This window comes from Daktulosphaira vitifoliae, unplaced genomic scaffold, assembly GCF_025091365.1.
Source record: "Daktulosphaira vitifoliae isolate Bord-2020 unplaced genomic scaffold, ASM2509136v1 Scaffold_1, whole genome shotgun sequence".
Classification (NCBI taxonomy): Eukaryota; Metazoa; Arthropoda; class Insecta; order Hemiptera; family Phylloxeridae; genus Daktulosphaira; species Daktulosphaira vitifoliae.
Genome location: NW_026099572.1, coordinates 42,172,378 through 42,182,430, shown reverse-complemented (window position 1 = coordinate 42,182,430; position 10,053 = coordinate 42,172,378).

The following is a 10,053-nucleotide window of genomic DNA, read 5'->3' as shown; positions in this document are numbered from 1 at the left end:
CAATTTCATACTAAATTTAAAAACTATAATTAGTATTTATTCATATATTATATTTTAAAATCAAAGAACTACTAATCAGGATATAATTAAAGAAATAAGAGTTGATGTTGCTTTTGGAATAATCCACCAATTTCTCTAAATGAAACACTATCTACAGATTTGCATCGAAGCGTTTCTTATGATAGTGATTTTAATCACTGTCAGATATCATCTATACTTGTCCTATCTATGCCTCGTCCACACTGTGCTACCGTTTTGTTTTAAGTGTTGAGTGAGTAATAAGTCTCTACATGTATTAAAAATTTCGTACTACGCACATTCGAATTCGTATTACTCTTTATGTATTGTAAAATACTGAAAAATAAGGACCTGGCTCATTTAAGTTTATTTATACCAGAATAATATTTTTTATAAATATCAAAAAATTTTTTTTAATTAAAATTGCCATAACTTTTTTAAAAATGACCAAATCAATTTAATTTTTTTTTATAGATATTTTAGGTATTTACCTATCTTTTGATACATTTTTGTAATCATTTGACCACTAATCAACCCACAGGAAGGGTTTCAAAATAGCAACTTTTTCAACTTAATTTTTGAAAATGTCCCGGAAAGACTGACACTTTAATATATACTATAAATTAAACCTTATATAATATACTTTAATTTGAAAAAAAAATTGACCCTGGACTTGTATTCATTGTGAAAACGGACATCAAAGTTAAAGAAAAACATACGATTTCCGTGAAAAAATTCTCGATTTTATATTTTTAAATTTATATTGCTATAACCTTTGAAAAAAAATATATGNAAATTTATATTGCTATAACCTTTGAAAAAAAATATATGGATCAATATAATTAATTATTTATACTATACCCCTTTAATCTGACACACTTTTTTTGTAAATCGGATCATACGCCTTTATACAAGTGAGGTCAAAACTTTAAACATGCGAATTGAAACTAAGACATTTCCNCAAAACTTTAAACATGCGAATTGAGACTAAGACATTTTCAATTTAATTTTTAAAAGTGTTCCAAAAGCACTGACCTGACCACAACGTGTTCTATTACGATAAAAAATCAAAAAAATATTGAGCTTTTCTGATAAATTTACTATAAATAGTAATTATAAAATTTCTTGACTGCATATTAATCTTAAAAATACCATTTTTTTAATTCTCATATATTTTTAATTTAATGATATCAATTTCAAACTTGCAATTAAGCTAAAAAAAGTTATGGCAATATATTCAATTTTTATTTATAAACTTTCACAAAAATTTATCAAAAATTTTTCATCTTTAAAGGACCAAAAAAATAGTTTAAAAATGAAATTTTGGACTTATTAGTTTTAACAAATTAAAAATCAAAGTCAATAATTATGTAAAAACAAATTTTTTTTTCTTTTAATTATTATTTTATATGTAATTAGTAATAATATCAAAAATTAGAAATAATAGATAAAGTCTAGTTTCAGATTTAAAAACAGCGCGAAAAGTTGATTTAAAAAAGTATATCTTTGATTCTGATGAAAGTTTCTTGTAGTCCAGTGCATTCATTTATAGTAACAAACAGTTTTTATTGAAAAATATTGCATCAAGCTCTTTAAATTTTTATACACGTATAAGTGATCCAATATATAACTACTTTATTATTTTTATAATTTCTCCGTAGAAATTATAATATTTTTTTATATGTAAATTCTTATTTTTTAATAATAAGTAATAATATTAAAAATTAGAAGTAATAGAAAAAGTTTAATTGCACATTTGAAAACATCGCGAAAAGTTGATTTAGAAAAGTATATTTTTGTTTCTTATGAAAGTTTCTTGTAGTCCAGTGTATAAAACTTATAACTTTATTATAAGTAACATACATTTTTTATTAAAAAGTTTTGTGTCAAGCCCTTTAAATTTTTATACGCGTTAAAAGTAAAAAAATATACAACTACTTTATTATTTTTATAATATCTCCGTAAAAATTACAATATTAAATTATTGAATATCAATTTCATACTAAATTTAATTACTAAAATTATTATTAATTCATATATAATAATTATAAATCAAATAATTAATCGGGATAAAATTAAGGGAATAAGAGTTATTGTTGTTTTTGAAATAATCTACCAATTTCTTGAAATTAAACACTATCTACAGATTTGCATTGAAGCGTTTCTTATGGTAGTGATTTCAATCACTGTCAGACATTATCTCTACTTGTCCCAACTATGCCACGTCCATACTGTGCCGCGACTCCACTGTGCTACCGTTTTTTAAGATAAGTACTATTTATATTTATATATTATATAAATATATATTTATTTATTTATTTACACTTATAAATCATAAAACTTGTAATCGGAATATAAATAATAAAATAGGAGATCACGTATTTTTTGGAATAACACATTAGTTTTTTAAAATTAGACATTATCTACTACACCCAGAGAAAAACCTCGATCTATATAATAAATTCATTGTTCAATTTGATAAATATATCATTACTATTGAATCAATGATATATTTATCAATATGATATTTTTTTTCTTGTCTTGAACAATAATTATTTATAAGAATAGTTATTTTGTTCGTATTAATAAAACATTATCATAAACCCTTGATAAAATTTCTCTTTCAATTTTGATTGAGGTTTTTCTTTGGGTGTATTTTGCATCGAAGCGTTTTTTATGATTGTATTTTTAATCACTGTTAGATATCATCTATACTGGATCAAACTATGCCACGTCCTCACTATGTCGCGATTCCACTGTGCTTAGTTTTTTTTATTAACTTTGATGTTAGTTTTCACCATGAAAACAAACTAAAGTCTGAAATTTTTCTTTTTCCATAATAAAGTATATTACATTATTCTTAATTTAATATATATATATAAGTGTCAATATTTCTGGATCACTTTCAAAAATTAAATTGAAAAAGCTCTACTTTCTATATACATTTTTAAGTTTTGAATCCTTTCTATATTAAGGGAAATGGTCCGATTTAATAAAAAAAAAGTATATCGACTGAAGAAGATACATAAATATTATTTCTCATAATAAAATTGTATTTATCTATACATTTTTCGAAAAGTTATAGAAATATAACTTTAAAAACGGTAGCACAGTGGGGTCGAGGCACAGTGTGGACGAGGCATAGATGGGACAAGTATAGATGATATCTGACAGTGATTAAAATCACTATCATAAGAAACGCTTCGATGCAAATCTGTAGATAGTGTTTCCTTTAGAGAAATTGGTGAAATATTTTAAAAGCAACATGAACTCTTATTTCTTTAATTATATCCTGATTAGTAGTTCTTTGATTTTAAAATATAATATATGAATAAATACTAATTATAGTTTTTAAATTTAGTATGAAATTGTGAGGCCAGCTATGATGTATGGTTCATAGTGTTGGGCGGTTGATAAGAAAGTAGAGCAGAGAATAAGTGTAGCAGAGATGAGAATGCTTAGTTGGATGAGTGGAGTGACTAGAGAAGATAGGATAAGGAACGAGCATATAAGAGGAAGTATAGGTGTTGCGTCAATCGTGGATAAGATGACAGAAAATAGACTTAGATTGTTTAGTCATGGTATGAGGAAAGAAGAATCGAAAGCTGTAAGAACAGTTATAGAAATGAATGTTGAAGGAAGAAGAGATAGAGGAAGACCAAAAAAGAGATGGAGGGATGCTATTGAATGCGATTTGAGGACAGCTGATGTGAGCGTAGAAGATGTGGGAGATCGTGTCAAGTGGAAGCTTAGGATAAGGGTGGCCGACCCCAAGTAGTTGGGATTAAGGCAAAGAAAAAGAAAAATATTACCAGATATTCCGGTGGCAATTGACATAATATGATTGTTATTTCGGAATGTACAATTTAGCGTTTAGTTGGGTTTAAATAATATAGCGTCAAATCAATTACCTACTCTATCGGTTGTATCTCAATATACACTACACTTTAATGATACAATAAATAAATAAACTCACACATACACACATATGCATTTATAACATTGTGTCTAATGTAAGTATAACATGATAAAAAGTAACCGTAAAATGAAAAAAATGGAATATAAATTTTATTACTCATATTAAATGTAATGTAACTCGAAAAATATTTGTTTAAATGAAAAAATATAAGATTATATTTTTATTTATAATTGTCTTTTAAACAACTTTTGTGCGAAACTTTTTTTTGTAAGTTAAATATTTTTTTTTGAGAAAATTAAGAAAGCTCATATTTTTGAACTTTTGCGAGGATTTAAAAAAAAAGCTCAATTCCAATCTTGAGGACTATTAGTATGTCATTATACATATTTTAATTCAACTTTTAAAAAAACAAAATTTTTTCCGCAATTTTTCCTTTGTTGACAGGCCTAGATGTCAATTTTAAACTTGTAATTGAGCTAAAAGTTATGGTAATATATTCAATTTATTTTACTATAAACTTTCATAAATCTTTATCAAAAATTTTTCATCAACTTTAAAGAACCAAAAAAATAGGTTAAAATTGAAAATTTGGACTGATTATTTTTAACATATTAAAAATCAAATCAGTAATAATTTGAAAACAAATTTTTTTTTCTTTTAATTATTATTTTATATATATAATTAGTAATAATATAAAAAATTAGAAGTGATAGAAATAGTCTACTTGCAGATTTGAAAACAACGCGAAAATTTGATTTAGAAAAGTATATTTTTGCTTCTGATGAAAGTTCCTTGTAGTCCAGTGCATTTTTTTATAGTAACAAACAGTTTTTATTGAAAATTATTGTATCAAGCCCTTTAAATTTTTATACACGTAAAAGTAAAGCAAAATATAACTTCTTTATTATTTTTATAATTTCTCCGTTTAAATTACAATATTAAATATCAATTTCATACTAAATTTAATAATTATAATTAGTATATATTCATATATTATATTTTAAAATCAAAGAACTACTAATCATGATATAATTAAAGAAATAAGAGTTGATGTTGCTTTTGGAATAATCCACCAATTGCCTAATTAAAACAAAAAAAAAAAAAGTTTGTTGGGAATTTTTTCTGCTATTCTGCAAAATTACTCCTTCGTTGACTAGAATGAATCATTAAATAGAAAATTTTATGAGAATTAAAACAATGTTATTTTTAAGATTAATATGCAGTCAGAAAGTTTTATAATTATTATTTATTGTAAATTTATCAGAAAAACTCATTATTTTTTGCATTTTTATCGTAATAGAACACTTAAATAGAAATCATAGTAATCATTTCTAAGTAATTTTTGATATTTAAAAAGATTCTACTATTGAAATATCCAGAACTGAATTAATTTTAATGATTTACTTTAACTAAAAAAAAAAAAGTTAATATTTTGAATCCCTCTTGTGGGCAGGTAAAGGGTTAGATTTATAAAAAAAACCAAATGATAGATAAAGACATGCATCTAAATAAAAAAAAATATACTGATTTGGTCATTTTTGATAAAGTTATAACAATTAACAAAGTTATAAGTTTTATACACTGGACTACAAGGAACTTCCATCAGAAACAAAAATATACTATTCTAAATCAACTTTTCGCGATGTTTTAAAATGTGCAATTAGACTTTTTCTATAACTTCTAAGTTTTAATATTATTAAAAAATAGTTTTTACATATAAAAAAAAATAATTAAGAACAAAAAAAATTGTTTTAAATTAATACTGATTTGATATAATATTTAATATTAATTTGATTATTAATAAGTTAAAAATAAGGAAAATGACATATTTAACCTATTTTGTTAATCGTTTAAAGTTGATTGTTGTAAATGTTTATAATAAAAAAAAAAAATTTATTTTACCATAACTTTTAGCTCAATTGGTAAGTTTGACATTGACATAATTAAATAGAAAATTTTATGACAATTAAAAAAATTGTATCGTTAAGATCAATATGCAGTCAGAAAGTTTTATAATTACTATTTATTGTAAATTTATCAGAAAAGCTCAATATTTTTTTGCATTTTTATGGTAATAGATAACTTAAATAGAAGTAATAGTAATAATTTCCTAGGAACTTTTGTTGTTTGTTGAAAAGATTCTATAATTGAAATATTGAGAACTTAATTAATTTTAATGATTTACTTTAACTAAATGTACCAATCAAAACAAAGTTGTTAAAAAGATTTACTCAATTGAGTGTATTATAAAATTTGATTATATTTGTAAAAATCAATTGTTAATTCAGGAGAAAAAACAATCATTTTTTTTAGAAATGATTTATATAGCAACATGTTACAAAAAAAAATTGTAATATTATAGTCTAGTAGTAGCACACACAAATAGAGTAAAAAAATTATTAAATTACAAAGTAAAATGATTTAATTTTGTAGTTGAAACCTATCATATCAAACTTCATTCGTTAATAAATATTTTGAAAACATTAGAAATTAATGATTTTAATTGTCTTTATGGAGACGATGTAATAACTAACTGTTTAATTGATAAATTAGAATTTTTTTTTCAATTTTTGAGAGTAATATCTTCAACTAGATACGAATTGTAGTAATTTGACGTATTGTTGAAAAAAGTAGGTCAAGTTAGAGCAGAGAAAATAAATGATAGTCACAAAAAAATATCTTCTCGGCTTTGCATCGAAGCGAAAACTTAAAATATAGTAAAATAATTTTAATACGAATAAGAAATTTCTTCTTGCAAGGGGCGACTAAAGTGATGGGATCCTTGATCTTTATTGAAGTTATTGAATCTAAATGTGATAAAAATCAAACGAGTTAAAATTTATACTAACTTAAAAAGAATTAAGAAAAAATGCAAAAAATTCATTGCCATATGCGGGTTGGAACCTCGTACCCCAAGCGTGTAAAACATAAATTTTACCAACTCGGCAACCGTACGTTGCTTCCGGCGGTTGAAAAATTGGCTATTTAAGCTAGTTCAAATTTCAAAGTTATTTTTCTCGACTTAAAAGAAACAAACATATTTAAATAAGTTTAACTATCTATACTATATCAATTTTAATTTATATAATATTTATGAAAATCTGTACTCCCCTTGTCAGGTATTTTAAAATAAAATAAAATACAAAACCCAGAATTTTAACACAAAAATAGCATATTTTTGCATACGGTAGTCATTTTTACCATGAAGACAAATCCAGAGGTCAAATTTTTTTTTTTCACATTAAAGTATATTACATAAGCTTTAATTTAAGATATATTTAAAAGTGTCAGTATTTCCGGAATACTTTCAAAAATTAAATTGAAAATATCGTAGTAACAATACGCATGTTTAAAGTTTTGACCCCCCTTGTTAAAGGGGTATGATCCGATTTACAAAAAAAGCGTGCCAGATGAAAGGGGTATATCAATATTTATTATAAAAAAATAATAATATAGATCCATACATTTTTCCAAAAGTTATATAAAATATAAATTAAATAATATAACATATAAAATCGAGATTTTTTTCACGGAAATCGTACGTTTTTCTTTAACTTTGATGTCCGTTTTCACCACGAAGACAAGTCCAGAGGTCAAATTTTTTTTTTTCAAATTAAAGTATATTACATAAGCTTTAATTTAAGATATATATAAAAGTGTCAGTCTTTCCGGAACATTTTCAAAAGTTAAGTTGAAAAAGTTCTACTTTCTATACGCATTTTAAAAGGTTTGCACCCCCCCTGTATAAAGGGAAATGGTCCGATTTTAAAAAAAAGTATGTCGAATGAAAGAAGTATATATAAAGTATTTATCATTAAAGAATAAAGTTGATTCATGCATTTTTTAAAAAGTTATAGCAACATAATGTTAAAAAATGTAAAATATAATATCAAGAATTTTTTCACAAAAATAGCATATTTTTGCATACGGTAGTCATTTTCACCATGAAGACAAGTCCAGAGGTCAAATTTTTTTTTTTCAAATTAAAGTATATTACATTAGCTTTAATTTAAGGTATATATAAAATTGTCAGTCTTTCCGGAACATTTTCAAAAGTTAAGTTGAAAAAGTTAATTTTTTGTAAAAAAGTTACCATTTTGAAACCCCATCCTTTGGGCTGTTAAAGGGTCAAATGTTCACAAAAATATATAAAATGATAGGTAATTATCTAAGGTATCTATAAAAAAAAAAATTATATTGATTCGGTCATTTTTAAAAAAGTTATGGCAATTTTAAGTAAAAAAAATTGAAAAAATATCGAAAATTAGCGATTTTTAAATTTGTAATTTTTTGGGGGATTTCCCCCGTTTACGGGGAACGAGGGAATTTTTTTCAATTTTTGAGGGTAATGTCTTCGACTAGATACGATTTGTGATCTTTTGACATATTTTTCATCAAAATCGGTTCAGTGAGAGCTAAGATTGAGCGTATACAGACACATTAGCATTTGGTAGCCATTTTCACCGTGAAGACAAAATAAAGTCCGAATTTTTTTTTTCCATAATAAACTATATTATGTAAGCTTTATTTTAAGGTATATATAAAAATGTCAGTATTTATGGAACACTTTCAAAAGTTAAGTTGAAAAAGTTCTACTTTCTATACGCATTTTAAAAGGTTTGCACCCCCCCTGTATAAAGGGAAATGGTCAGATTTTAAAAAAAAGTATGTCNTGCATATACTACTATGACGGACGTGGCCAAATCAGTAACGCAGCTGTGCTTGGTGCTTTTTGTCTCGGGTTCGAAAATCACTTCATTTGCTGAGCAAGAGATTATTTCAGCTTTCATAAGATAACGTGCAAGAAAAAGACGATCAAATCATATATATTGTGACGCCCTCCTTAAATAATCTTGCGTATAGCACTGGTTAAGTTCACTCATTCTTTTTTTAATGTTACCAAATTTATTCTTAGGGGAAACTGTTTTCAACAAAAAAAATAATTACTTATCTTAATTTAAAAAAAAACGCTGTCTTTAGTCATTAATTGTCATGGTCTATCAATAAATTCATAAACTAAATAGAAGGTATTTTTCAATTTGATCCAACTGTACAAATTCATTTTTATTTTTTTAATAACATTCAAGTATTTAACACATTTAATGGTGCATATTTTATAATAGAAAAAAACGTAGAATATTTTTGCTTATGACGCATTTTACTTGTTGCTATCTCTATTAGAAAAATGTCCAAACTTCCATTAATACAACATTCCTAGTGTAGGTTTATTGTTTATTATTTATTTATAATAGTTTGCTATATTTAATAATCGATAGAGTTAAAATAATTGATATCATTCGATTAATCAATGTATACGATTAAATAATCAAATAATCGACAACGACATACAGATAGTTATTTTAAAACATCGATTTACAGAGTGACCCATCAGGTTTTAACATCTTTAATAACTTTTAATCCAATGAATATTTTGCGTTACTTTTTTTACTGTTTTGGACTACATTAAAAATATATTTTTATTATTTATTTATAATGATAAAAATATTAAAATAAATTTTTCTTATTATATTTAATATTAAAAAAAACCCAGCACAGTGGGGTCGCGGCATAGTGGGGATGTTGCATAGTTGGGTCCAGTATAGATTTAATCTGACAGTGATTAAAATCACTATCATAAGAAACGCTTCGATGCAAATCAGTAGATAGTGTTTAATTCTAAGAAATTGGTGGATAATTACAAAAGCTACATTATCTGCTAGTTTCTTATTAATACCCTGATTAAGATAAAGTATGTCGAATGAAAAAGGGATTATTAAAAAATATTATTTCTCATAAAAAAATTGTGTTGATTCGTACACTTTTCAATGAGTTATAGCATTATAAAGTTAAAAATGTAACCAACCCAACCCAACATCAACTCCTATTTCCTTAATTATATCCAGATTAGTAATTATTTTAATTATATATTATATAATTTTTATAATTAATTATTTTCAAATTATTATTGATTTTTAATATGTTAAAAGTAATCATTTTGAACCTACTTCTTTTTGTTCTTTAAAGTGAAAGTTTTAATAAAAAAAAAATGAATTTATTACCATAACTTTTAACTCAACTTGCAAGTTTGAAATAAATATTATTAAATAGAAAAAAAT